This window comes from Octodon degus, unplaced genomic scaffold (genome assembly GCF_000260255.1).
Source record: "Octodon degus isolate 3935 unplaced genomic scaffold, OctDeg1.0 scaffold00010, whole genome shotgun sequence".
Taxonomy (NCBI): domain Eukaryota; kingdom Metazoa; phylum Chordata; class Mammalia; order Rodentia; family Octodontidae; genus Octodon; species Octodon degus.
Window position 1 is genome coordinate 22,712,717 of NW_004524586.1, and position 14,002 is coordinate 22,726,718.

A 14,002-nucleotide genomic window follows, 5' to 3' on the forward strand; every position below is an offset into this window, starting at 1 on the left:
CAGCCTGTTGGAAAAGGCTTTCATGAGGTGAAGAGAACATAATTTGTAGAAAGTGTGGGGAGGAACGTGGAGGGTCAGACTGTTCTAGGTTCCCAGAATGTGAGGCTCGACTGTGAGCAGGATGATATTTCTGGGAGTCAGAGATCATAGTTCTTATTTTTGATGTATTGGTTTAGAAATTCACGTACTTCCCTACCCTTTGGAAGACCATGAAGAGGGTAAATTGGAGCAACAAGGCTTTATTTGTACAGAAAACTCATGTTAGAAACATCTTGACCAGCACCCAACATGAAAGCACTGAAGCTGGACTGGACTGCAGACTGTGATTGTCATCTTGGAAGCTTCCTTCAGGAGGACAGCAAAGAATGAGTTATGCTGTGGAGATGGGAGGCAGCAAAGCAGCCAAGTCACGGGTGGGATCAGGTGGAGGAGAGGCGCTGAGGTTCTGGTGTTTTAGAGCACGTTGAAAGGATGACAGGATTGTGCCCTACTAGTTGTTGCTCTTTTTTAGGGCCCATTAATTGTTTCTTTTCATTGTGGTTGAACATACCTAACAGAAAATTTACCACCTTAGAGTACACTTCTTTGGTGTTAAGCCCATTTGTGCTGTGTGTAGTCCTCACCACCATTCATCTCAGAATTCATTCATCCTCCCAATTAAAACCCTTTACCCCTAAAGCAGCGATGCTCCCTTCCTCCATCCCCTGGAATTCACCATACTAGTTTCTGTCTCTATGAAATTCAACTATACTACACTAGGCATTGTTTCGCTTAAAGTTTTACTAATTTTGGCTTTTATTTGGGCTTCATAGCTGTGTCAATTTGTACTATGACGCTTATCTAAAAGTGACTTTCTATTTCCCATTGTCCTTCTGTGTATATTAATTAGAATTCTTCCCTAAGGATGACATGCCCCTTATCTTCATTTTATTTATTCTCTTGATGATTTACATCATTATAGACACTTAGGTATTTATTTTATGGATTAAAATGCAATACCACCATTTTAAAACTTTGTTTAGAATGTTTCAGCATCTGCTTCCAGAACTCCTTGAGGCTGTTTCTTAAATTTTTGACAACCTTCCATCTTATTCATTTTTCTAGCTCTTTCTGATTGTCTGGCACAAGACATTTCTAGGTGTATGCCATGTTTTTACTGTCTTGCCCTCCGTGTCAATCATTTCTCTGAGGAGCTCAAGTGTGTCTTATTGGAGAGCCATGTTTAGAGGCCAGTATCTGGGTACTAAGCATACATACACATTGCTACCAGACTGTCTTCACTTCTGCCCTGTCAGTGGATGGACCAGGCTTTAGGTATGTATGCCAACCCATGCATACGCAGGCATCTAGCTTTCTGCATATACCATCTGATATGGATAAAATACTCTTAAGTCCTAAGTTGTTTGATACCATGGTGCTATATCAACCTTTTCTCTTCCCTTATTTAACTTTTTTCTCCAACAATGGGTTTGAAACCTGTCTCTCATGTACTATAGGCTGTTTTATTCATTCAGTTCCACTATACACACACAATAACTCAAAATTGCATCCATACCCCTCTGAGCATTGCATTTATTATCCAGAAACTAGCACTACCACCTTTCTGTGGTTTGTTTTTGTCTTCAGCCTGTATTTCCACTCAAGACACTTTCTCCAAAGTTCCTTGGGCGACTTCTCTTCATTCCCCAGCCCCTTAGCATGGTGATGCTACCTTATTTGTAACACAAATAACCTCATTTGTTCTGTTTGTATTCAATTTTGTGTTTCTCAAACAACTAACTTGGTTTTATTTAGATTTTTTCAGAATGGAAAGGATCTTGGAAATAGTACTGTGGTTCTCAAATTAAGTGCCACATAGAAAAAAGAATTCCAGAGAGTCACTTTCTTCTCAAATCTATGCCCCATCACTGTCTGTGTACCCTTCTTTCAACTGTCCTTGGTTATTAGGCTCCTTGGTTTCTGGTTTAACCTCTTTTTTTCCCCCACAAATGAACAGCTACATAAGCAGATACTTTCTAGTCATCTCTTTTATGGAAGGAATCACTGTCCATTCCCCCATTCATAGGTTGAAATCCTAGCCCCTCATATTTTATTTGGAAATAGGATCATTGGAATGGTAATTAGTTAAAATGAAGCCATTAGAGTGGGCCCCAATCTAAAATGACTGGCATCCCTACAAACAGAGGGAATTTGGACAGAGACACAAAAGGAGAATTCCATGTGAGGGTGCAGGTGGAGAGAAAGAGATGCTTTTGAGAGCCAGGAGTGTTGGAAACTGCCAGCACACCACCAGAGTCTGGGGAAAGATGGGGAACAGATTCTCTCTTACAACCCTCAGAGGACTGCTAATCCCTTGATCTTGGGCTTCTGGCTTTTAGAGGGTGAGACAATAAACGTCTATTGTTTAGGCCTCTGAGTTTGTGCTACTTTTTATCTTGTTTTAAAAAATATGGTGGAGGGAAACAACCTGCTCAGGCCCCCCTTCTGTCCCTCTCTCAGACAGGAGCTTTCTGTCCCTAATAAATATATTCTGCTCATAAAATATATGGTGGACCACATGATATATGGGTAGAATAATATATATGCTCTTTTTAATTTTTTATGAATTTAGTACAGGGTCTTACAGGGTCTCACTACACAGATTGGACTCCTAGCGATCCTCCTGTTTTCAGCCTCCCAAGAACTGGGATAACAGGCACGTGCTACCATGGCCCGTCTCATTTGCCTTCTCATTGTGCCCTGGGGGTGGGGCTGGGGATTGAACCCCTGGTCCCTGTGTCTGCCTAAGCGGGTGCTTTAATCTGCTGAGCTATCTGGCCAGCCCTATATGCTCTTTTGTGATTTGCTTTTTTCATTTGACAGTATGTTCTGCAAATCATTCCACTTACAGAATTTCCTCGTGTTTTGTTTTATTTACTAGTCAGATAGTCCCTTGTGTTAATGAATCATAGTTTATTTCACTTGTTCCTGTATATAAGCAGTTAGTTTTTTTCTTTTTCTTTTTTTTTTTTGTATTTTAGAGAAAGGTCTACAGGATATTCAGGGTCTCACTACTAGATTGGACTCATAGTGATCCACCTGTTTACAGTCTCCCAAGTGCTGGGATTACAGGCGTGCAGTAATCCCACGCCCAGTCTCACTTGTCATTTCAGTGTGCCCAGGGGTGGGGCTGGCACTTCAGGCCTGGGGATTGAGCCCCTGGCCCCTGTGCTGGTTCGCAGGCGCTGTAATCTGCTCAGCTGTTTGGCCGGCCCAGTTAGCTTGTTTCTAATGTTTTTCCCTTACAAAAGATGCCATAGTAAATGACTGTGGGCATACATAATTCCACACTGCTGAAGGCATAGCTTCAAGTGAGATATTTAGAAGCGGAAGATCGATTCAAATTTTCATGTAGGGCATGGAAGAGCTGGATTAGGCCATTGCTTAGGAAGCAGATCGTCCCTTTCACTGATTTGTGGGATTCCCACAACAGTGCAAGACATGCCCAAATATTTACAACCCATTTTGGTACACTCTCCTCTTTGCACACCTATGAGCCATAAACTGTCGCAATGCAAGGGGGCTCCATGGCACGGATGGTGGTCTCAAAGGAGCTCAGTTCTTTGAATCTAAAGACACTAGAGACCAATTCCTGGAGAGCTAATGAATGTGTTCTCGTCTGTACAGGTGAGAAGCCGGGGCAAGGGAAAGGCAGACGGACTTGAGGAGATAAGGAAGGAATAATGGAAGGAACTGAAGATAAAAAAAAACAAAAAAAAACCAAAAAAAAAAAAAAAAACCCTTTCATTCTGTAAGTCTAGTGTTATAGCTAGGAATATATGTGGAGCTTTTCTTTAAAATAAAAAAGCAAATATGGTCTCCACATTTGAAAGGCAGTATTCTTTAAAGTCTTTCTCAATCCTTTATCTGCTTCCTCCTTCATCAAATTAGGGAATTTGGCAGAGTTTCAGTGGTCATATTAAGTGTGTGGCTCAATCAAGTTATTCATGCAGTTCATTCAGTAAACATTTATTGGGATTTAATATCTTCTGGGCAATATTTTTTAAACTGGTGCCAGCTCTTGATTCAAGTCCAGTAAGAATCTGAAGGAGGAGTGGCAGATGCCAATAGGTAGCAGCCCCCACCCCTGCCTCCATCCTCCCGGTGGTTCTCCTGTGCCACCGAGGTAACCATGGTTGCTCTGGATCGTGCCTCTCACATCATCGTACATCTGTAGCTCACTCACCAATCTGGACAACACGCATCTTGTGACTCAGTAGGACTATGGGAGAGCCTGAGCCTCTGCATTCCTAACAGTCTTGCAGTTGTGCTGCTGCAGAACTGTGGACCACACTTTGTGTAGTGAGGCTAGATCAGCCCAGAAAGTGAAGATGGGGAACTGTTTGTTAAATAGCATCGCCTGATGGGACTCACTGGATGGTTCTTCTGAGGTTGGAGGGCCCCTTCTCTTGAACCACGATGGTGGGGCCAGTGAGATAGCTCAGTGGACTAAGCACCTGCTTTGGCGAGTGCAGGGACCAGGGTTCAATTCCTGGTACCACATACTGCACCATCCCCACCCTTGGGGACACTGAGCCAGAGACAGAGACCAGGCGTGGTAGTGCACACCTGTAATCCCAGCCCTGGGGAGGCTGAAAACAGGAGGATCACTATGAGTCTGAGCTGCATAGTGAGACCCTGTACCAAATTAAAAAATGAATCTAGAATCACTTTGTTTTATCCCCAAAGAAGAAGGCCTTGTAGGAGAGACCTGGAGCTGAAGCTCCAGTCCTTGAAATCCAGCTCTGTAGCAAGGCATAGCTCAGCTGTGTAATCTGTTCTGTGAGGCTGCAGCTCTTTTCGGGAGTGACCTGTAACCTGTTCCCTTTTGTTGATTCTCTCTGTGGAATCTGCCCTGCCTTGGCTGGAAGCACCTTCAGCTCTCTGGTCCTTGGCCCAGAGCACCTGTTTAGACCCTATGCAAGACTTTCCACCCTCCTTCTAAGCAGCAAAGACAATGGAGGTTTTATCAACACGAAACCAATCCAAGGAGGCCCCATTTGAGTTTCAGGATGACCCAAAGGCAGCCCCTGCATTAGCTATGGGACTGTTCTGCTAGGTTTGATCCAAGATGTGATTAGTGGTTAATGGGCCCTGAAAGACATCTTTATTTATTACCGTTGCAGATCACTGTTGTCTTGATATTGATCTTTCCCAATTTTCTTTTTTGTCCTTTGAAATGCTCAGAGCGCAGCCGGGAAACTCATGGCCTGCAGCAGCATTCACTTTGTTTAAAACTCATTTCCTTTTGCAATTAACGTGGCACGTATTTCATTGGTATTGGGTTTTTCCTCCTCTTTCTTTTTTTGTTTGCTTCTCTTATAGGCCTGGGTCTTGAACTAAATGAGAACATGTTGTTTTAAAGGCAGGTGGCAGATAGTGGAGAGCCTAGTTTGAGAAGTTTGAAACTTCTGATAAGACCCCAGGGCTGGGTACAATCAGCATATTTAGGAAGAAGTACAATTCTTAATATGTAACACAGGAAAATACATGTTGGAGTTGGGAATTTTTGAAAGCTGAAATATGCATCTGCTGGGAGATACTTTTGTAAGTCGGAATGTATTTAATCCCAGCCTTGTTTAGAAGTCTGTATTTATGTTCAGGCGAGTTGAGTTCAGGAACATTAGAGTCTATTCAGGGGGTGGTGCTCATGCCTTTGATTCCTCTGCTCAGGTTGAGGTAAGCACTGCTGGGAACCTCTACTGACACACAGATAAATAACACATTCATGAGTTCTAAGGGCTCAAGGTCTAGGGCTGGAGTCAATAAGAGAGGACACTTCATTGTAGAAGTAAGTGACATCCCACGGTTAGCTCACAGGCAGGTACTGTATAAATAGAACACAACAGAGCTCAGGATCTTTTCAACAAATCCCTGCTTCCTCCTGCAGCAGTTCTTTCATTCATTTAGGCTCCATTTAGGAAAGCCAGCCACATTCTGTATCATGGCGTTATAAAAGCACGCATCTCTAAACTCCAGAATAATGGAGCCGGGCACAGTGCCACGGCACAGTTGCCCCAGTGCAATTGTGGGAACTCAGGGTTTGAGGCCAGGCTGGGCAACATAGCTAGACCCTGCCTCAAGCAACAACAGCAAACCCTAGAGCTATTCCCAAAGACCACAGGGGCCACAGGAGGAGAGGCAGGTGGGAGCTGTGGATGTATTGCCTGGGCAGGAGGAGTTCTGTGGTCCTTTGTTGTTCTTCTGATGAATGAATATTGTCCTTTCTGTTTGACTCCCAGAGCTGAAGTGAGTTGTCTGACCTCTGCTTTGATTCTGCTGTGTAAAGGCAGGCAGGCTTCACAAATGTTGGCTGGAAAGATGTCTGGAGGCAAGTGAGGTGTGTGTATGTGGGGAGAGTCACCCCATCCACTGGGCTATAAGAGCTGGGTCTTGGACGGTGGCGTGACATTTACAAGAGATGTATGTGGAATCAGAGGCCAGGTAGAGCAGCACAGGGCGCTAACCAGAGGTTGCTAAACTTTGGTTTAGATGTGGATATGAGAAAGGCCGGGTACATGCAGCAGGTGACACCATGTAATTCCTGAAAGGTTTCCGTTGGCGACATCACGTAACTCCTAAAAGGCTTCCATATTAGGGTTCTCTAAGGGAACTGAATCAGTGGAAAATGTAAGCGTGATTCCGCAAGGTATTGATTAGGTAGGCTTATAGGATCAGAGGCTGAAGAACACCCAGTGGCCACCTGTACTCGGGTGAGCCAAGAGTCTAGTAGCTGCTCAGCCCAAGGGTAGGCACGCTGCAGAACAAGAGGTAGCACCACACCTAGCTGCAGGCCTGGAAGGCCACAGTGGAGTTGCTGGTGCAGCCTGCACTGGAAGCCCGAAAGAGCTGCAGACCTGTATTCAAGGGCGGTGGCAAAAACTGTGGCTCTTGAGGAATGGGGCACTTCCTTCTTCTTTCTCGTTTAACTTGTCCAAGTCACATGCCTGTTGCTTGGTGGCATCCACAACCAGGATGGGTCCTTTAACCCCCATTTTGCTGGCCTGCATCTTATCATCCATAGACACCCAGAGCTACGTTCCCCAAACTTCTAGGTATTTCTTAGCCCAGTCAAGCTGACGTACCATGATTAAAGGTCACAGTCTCCATGAATATCAACCAATCTGTACTTGATTCTGGAAGCAGGAGAAGAGGGAAACAGTGGGATGATGGGACTATTGGTTGTGAGGAGAGATGTGGTGGGCAGTGGGGAGTGGGGCCACTGTGCTAGACCTCTCCACGTACCTGTGGTGGCTGGAGAATGGAGGCCAGCAGGTTTAAGAGATGGCATATTTTGTATCTAGAAACCCAAAAATGAGATTGTTTTAATGATGTAAAGAATAAGAAATAAAACTCCAGAGTACTTGTGGGGTTGGGAGATGGGGAAGGGAGTGGCTTTGCTTCTTAGCTGAGCAGTAGGGTTCTGCTGGGGTAAGGGGCTATGCCGAGAGCAAGGGAGTAGGCCAGAGTGCAGCACTGTGCCCATGGGACTCCAGGACACCACGGAGGGAGGCAAAACCCTGCACAGCCAAGACTGGGCTGTGGGTCTGTTCCTCTCCCATATGTGTGCCCTGGGCCACTCAGCTGTCTCCAAAAGAGGTTCTTAAATGCACAAAACAAAGTACATAGGATGACAAGGGAAATGAAATATATCAGAATAAAATTACCAAAGCACTTCCAAAATCTTGGAATATACTCTTAAGACATTCAAAGATAAGAGCTAGAGGGAGATCTACTTTTCATGCCATTTTGGAATAGCAAGGAGAATCAAAGAAATTCTGAGTTTCACAACCATTGTACTGAAATCTGAAGTAGTTTTGATATCTAGTTTTCCAAATATTATCATAGTTTGTGGACTACTTTTGTAAGTGCAGGAAATCCCCAGTTCAGGTAGAGTGCAGGGAAGGCGGGGCTGTGCTTCTCTTCCTATCCAAGGTCAGGCAGCTGTGGTTTCTGTGACTGTAGGCTAAGATCCCCAGGAAACCCTCAGTTGTCCAGGCCTTTTTCTGGGCCTCCTCTGCTTCATGTCCACAGCTCAGAGTGAACCCCACCAACCTTTCAGCTGTTCAGAAAGCAAGAGCAGAAACTGACCCTTTTTTGTTGTTGCTGATTCTGGATGGATGAAGATGTCTTCAACAGAGGTCTGTGTGGGAATGAAGCAGGACCTGAGAGCCCGCAGGACCTGAAAAAGAAAAAAGGAGTTAGAGTTCAGGCAACTTGTGACAAGTTGGTAGCCCTGATAACTGGGGGACAAAATCCCTAGGTGTGCCCTCATACAGGCTGAGCAGGTTGTATTTTGTTTATTTATTATTTTCCCTCCTGGGGATTTAACCCAGGGCTCCCACGCTGAGCTACACTCCCAGACTTCCGCACTTCTTTTGTTAGGCAGAGCTTGCTTATTTGCTCACTTGTTCTGGCTGGGTTCAAGCTTTCCCTTCTCCTGCTTCCTCTTCCCAGAGTGCCGGGATCACAGGTGACACTGACACGCCTGCTCCATGCAGATCATTCCGCGAGCTCCCCTCATCATAAGGCTTCCTACCACTTGCCAAAAAGAAACGATTTCCTTGAAGTAGAGATTTAGAAAAAAGTGTTGCTTCTTTGGATTTTTGAGATATAAGTGCAAGACTTCTCAATAGCAATGTTCTCCTTTAGAAACCTCAACCTCACCCATATCCGTTTTATGTGCCAAAACATTGTCCGTGGTTTGAATCTGGTTAAAGATTCTAACACCTCATTAAGGACATGAGAAAATGTCAAGAAGACACTATTTTAAAAGTGTTTACACTGTAAAATGGTAATCTCTGCTGTTATGACAAGAGGCACAGTCCCACAGATCCCATTTCTGTTGACTGGCCTGTGCAGGATGGCCCTACAAGATTCTGCTTTGTGAGACATAACCAGAGGCTCCAAACTCAGCCTGGCCCCCAAATAGGTACAGTCTTGTGTAACTCTACCTCTTTTCCTGGGAGAGAATTCCCAGTGCATAATGGTGTTAGGCCTTGGAAATCAGACACATGTTAAAAAAAAAAAACAAAAAAATTTTTTTTAAATAGCTTGGATCTCCTTACAAGATAGGGATGTTTAATCATGTGGAGTTGCTGAAATTCAAAGACTTATCTAAAAGCATTACAACTATGACTGAAGACTTTAGAATGTGGTATGAGACACACGTGTCACAGTGCTTACAAATAAGCACACCCGCCCCCTTGATCTGGAAGGAGGTAGTCAGCTGTGTTGATGATGCACCTTCCCAGACAGTCCCAGCCCCATGATAGTCAAGTGTTTGTTTCTGAGTTGCCTCTACAGATTACCATCAACTTGGTGGGTTTCAAACAAAAAGAATTTATTCACTTAGAGTTCTGGAGGTTAGACATGCACAATGAAGACGTTTGCAGAGTTTGCTCCTTTGGAGGCACTGAAGAGCATCCATGCCTGGACTTGCTCAGCTGCTGGGGATGCAGGAGCTCTTGGTGGTGGCAGCTCCACTCTAATCGTGCAGTCTTCGCGTAGCTTATCATGCAGCCTTCTTCAGTGTTTCTGTGCATGACAAATGTCTCCTCTCGTATGGCAACACCTTAAATCCAGGATGATGTCACCTGGAGATTTGTAATTACAGGTATGGAGACCTTCTATCCAAATAAGCTTATGTCTTAGGTACCAGAAGTTAGGACTTAATACTTTTAGGGTACACAGTCCAACCTACCACAAGTCCCCACGAAGAAGAGTCAGTAGGGATAGGGAGAGGAAGTTGGATTGGAAGTGAGGGCAGCTGATTCCACTTCCAGCTCTGAGATGCAGTCTTATCACGTGTGATGGAGAGATAGCCATGTGGCACTCACAGGCTCTGTCTGATGAAGGGGGTCACACAGAGCTAGGGACCTAACAGGACTGATAAATGCAGGCCTTTCCTACTGGTTCTAAGCACAGGTAATGTGCAAGCACACAAGGTTTGGTCTTGTTTACTGTCCCCCCAGAGTTACTACATTCTGACTTAATTCAATACTCTCTGGGCATGTTATGTGACATGTAGTGTGGTGTCACCTAGGTTAAAAATTAGGACTCTTTTCTTCTCTGTTACCTTGGAGATAGAGTCAACCTATGGCTTCAGCTACATTGTCACAGCCACATTTCTTTTTCTTTTTTTGAGATAGGGTCATGCTATATAGTCCAGGCTAGCCTTGAACTCATTATGTAATTCAAACTGGCCTCAAACTTGTAGTGATCCTCCTGTCTCAGCCTCTCAAGAGCAGGGATTACATGCACACACCACTACACCCAGTTCCCAGCCACATTCTAAACCTTGTACTGATTAAGACCCAGTTCTTAAGAAAGTATCAAGAAAGATGGACATGTTTTCCAAACACTGGCAGGAACATGGAAACCAATGTCTGTATGTGAAAACTCAAATCTCCAGTTAGGGCCAGCTTTCTATATCATACTCAGTTTCTTTTTTTTCTTTCTTTTCTTTTTTCTTCTTCTTCTTCTTTTTTTTTTTTGCAGAACTGGGGATTGAACTCAGGCCCTTGCACTTTCCAGGCAAGTGCTTATTCTACTAAGCTATCTCCATGGCCCCTCTATAATATCCTGATGGGATACTAAAGAGCCTAGCCAACAGCTTTACCTGTGTTGTTACAGCACAGCAGGGATGGAACAGATTCTCCCCAGAGCCTCCAGAAAGAGCCAGCCCTGCAGACATCTTAATTTTGGACTTCTAGCCTCCAGAACTGTACGTGAATAAATTGCTTAGAAGATCATCCATAGGATTTTTCCAGCACCACATGCTGGATAACCCTGATAAGTAACTTGGTTGCCCTGAGTCTCAGTTTTACCACCTGTGGTAGAGGGATAATTCCAGACCCTACCCCATCTGGCGTGGGCTCCCATAGTTAGTGATGGTAGAAAGCACTTGGGTGAGGTCCCAGCACAGTGATGGTGACCCTTTTAGAGCTTTCAGTGATACAAGTAGACCGCTGTGGCGCATATACCATAAGTCAGCCACCACTGGCCATAGCACAGAGCCAGGGCTTACCATGTGTCTGTAGATTTCGTCACTAATGTTGCCATTTTTCTTCTAAGTCCTCAGGGTGTGAATACCACAGTTCTGCATCTTTGGAAGAAGCATATGCTCCCTTTGGCTTTTAAAAGTCCACCTGAAGGACATGTACGCTTTATATTTTCTTAATTGCTTTTCTTGCTTTATAGGCTGAGCACCGTCCAATAACCAGTTTTCTAGAGAGTTCTCAGGTAGAGGTGAGGGGCTGGGAAACGCAAGACAACACTTTGTGGACTTGGGACATGAGATGCCTAGGGAAGCAGAAATTACAAAGACTAGGAATACCCTCTTTGCCCTAGGATGGGAACACAGCAACATTCAACTTTCAAAAATTGGCTTCAGTTCGGGCTTTACAACATTGGGAAAGTTTATTGATCTTTTAACAGAAATAAGAGCATGGAAAACAGTTACTACCTGCCAACATCGAAAGTAATTATTGTTATCTTAGCTCCAGAGCCCACTAAAAAAGAAATAAAAAAAGGAAGGCATACTACAGATGTAGCTGAAGTGAGGTCCTTCAGCTGGTCACCCACAAGCTCTGCAACTGTCCACTTCTTGTGTGTCATTATCCTTATTTGGTGCCCTGAGGCCACTTACACCTATTGGATGTGATGGATATCTTCCTTGAGTGTCTTTGACATTTTACACGATGAGTCTATGCATCCATAAGTGATAAATAATCAGAGGCCTTTAAACATGAATTAAACGGTGTGAGTATTCATAAGTTTAGTGAGTTCATTGTACTTGCTAAAGAAATTGTATTACAGCTTATAATGACTAAAGCATAGTCTATTTGCCTGTATATCTCTGTCAGTAGGTTTCCAAGGTCATGTAGCTATAGTGAGGGTCCTCATCACTGTGCGAGCCAATGCACACTTGTAGAAATGTCTAGAGAGGTGGCATGTACAAGGACGTTCACCCCAACTTTATTAGACATTAACGAATTCTCCTCTAAAGTCATTTCCCCATAGTTTATACCTTTAAATTAAGAGGGTGGTGGAATTAAAAAAACAACCTGAAGTGTTTCTATGAAATCAGTGAAATGAGTCAGTAAAACATGTATTTAGTAATACTTGAGTAGAAACACTACACGTTTTACATTTTTGACTTCCAAATAGCTTCTGAACTTGTTGCCAAATGTAACGTGTGTCCCTATTTTTACAGCTTAGTTTCAATTTTGCTGGGCCCACAATCCAAGTCTTCAATGGGGATGGCTTTTGAATATGTTTTTCATTTCTTACTAAGATGCTGAGCTGAATACACCACACACTTTGTTAAATTTTTCCAGTGTTTGGCTTCAAAGAAAGAAGTGCTCCACATTAATAAGACAGTTTAAAGGATTTAACCCTTTTATTGCAAACTTGAAGGAAGAAAATCTGTTCAAAGATGGTGTCTTAGTTACTCTTCACTCATTGCTGGGACAAAATACCCAACACCCAGGATTAAGGAAGGAAAGGTTTATTTAGCTCACCATCTGTGGAGGTTCAGTCCATACTCAGTTGGCTCCAAGGCAGAGTGGCACACGGTAGAGGGCAGCAGTTCATGGCCATAGAAAACAGCAAAGAGCAAAGGGAGAAGTAGCAGCAACAACAATGCAATGGAGAGCAAGTCTATCTCCCTTATGTTACATTCAGGCTATTGGCCCAGGCTGGGTGTAGCACTCATACCCATAATCCCAATAGCATGCACACCCAAAGTCCCAGCAGCACTCACACCCATAATCCCAGCAGCACTCATACCCATAATCTTAGCACTGGATCGTGAATTAATGACAAACTCTAGAAGTCTATCCAATAACTGCATGAAGCTTTGGGGGGACAATTAGATACAAACCATAACAGATGGCCAGATATTGTTCTTACTTTTTTTGTTGTTTATTTTACGGTCTTGCTGTATGGCATAGGCCACACTTGAACTCATTACGTAGCCCAGGTTGGCGTAGTGGTGATCCTCCTGCCTCAGCCTCTTGAGTTCTGGGATTGTTTCTACATTTAAGGAAACTTATAATCTAGATACAAGTGATAGACTATTAAGTGTAGAATGATTAAGCAATCGCTTCATAGAAACGTATTAGGGAGTACATGAGGGAGACATTTTCTATATTTTATGATGGAGGAAATGACGAGTAGAATTAGTAGGGAAGAAACTTGTAGGAAATTAATAGTCATAGAAGGAAAAGTCACATGGCATATAGAAAATGCCATTTATTATCTTCACTTCTGCTTAATAAGTGCTGGTGATGTTAAATGAAATATATACCTGCGTGTTCCCGAAGGAAGGAAATAGAACATTGCTGGTGCTGGGTGTCGAACACATATCTGAGTGACCTTACTTTTATGAGGTGGAATCAGTAGACTAGGCATGGCCAGAACTTGAACTTGCCTTTCCACCCGGGAATAGACAACTTATCTGCAAGTCCCTTGCCAAAGTATCCTGAGCCCATGACTAGGACCGAGTTGTAAAGGGGAAAGAGTATTCTGCAATTCCCATTTTAACAGTCTTAGAAACCTGTGTGGGACTCAGATGTCCCGTAGAAGGAATCAGAGAGAAGCCACCTGTGTGTGGGAGGCCGGCCGAGGCGAGCAAACATGTAAAGCTGACTAGTGCTGCTGGAAGGTGGAGCGTTGGTGCTGCCTGTTCTGGGAGTGGGAAGGTGGCTCTGGTATGTTTTTCTCCAGAAAGGGGATGATGCGCTTGTGCACAAGTTAATGTGTCAGTGGTGAGTTTCATTCATATTTTGATTTCCAGAACCCTTATATCATCCAGATACTTTGAGTCATCGTCACACTACACTTAAAGCAGGGTCTATCAAGAGCAGCTCTACTGACATTGTGGGACAAGCAATTTTTTTTTGGGGGGGAAGGGGCTGCCCTTTCAAGTCTTGCAAGGTGTCTAGGGGCACCCCCGATC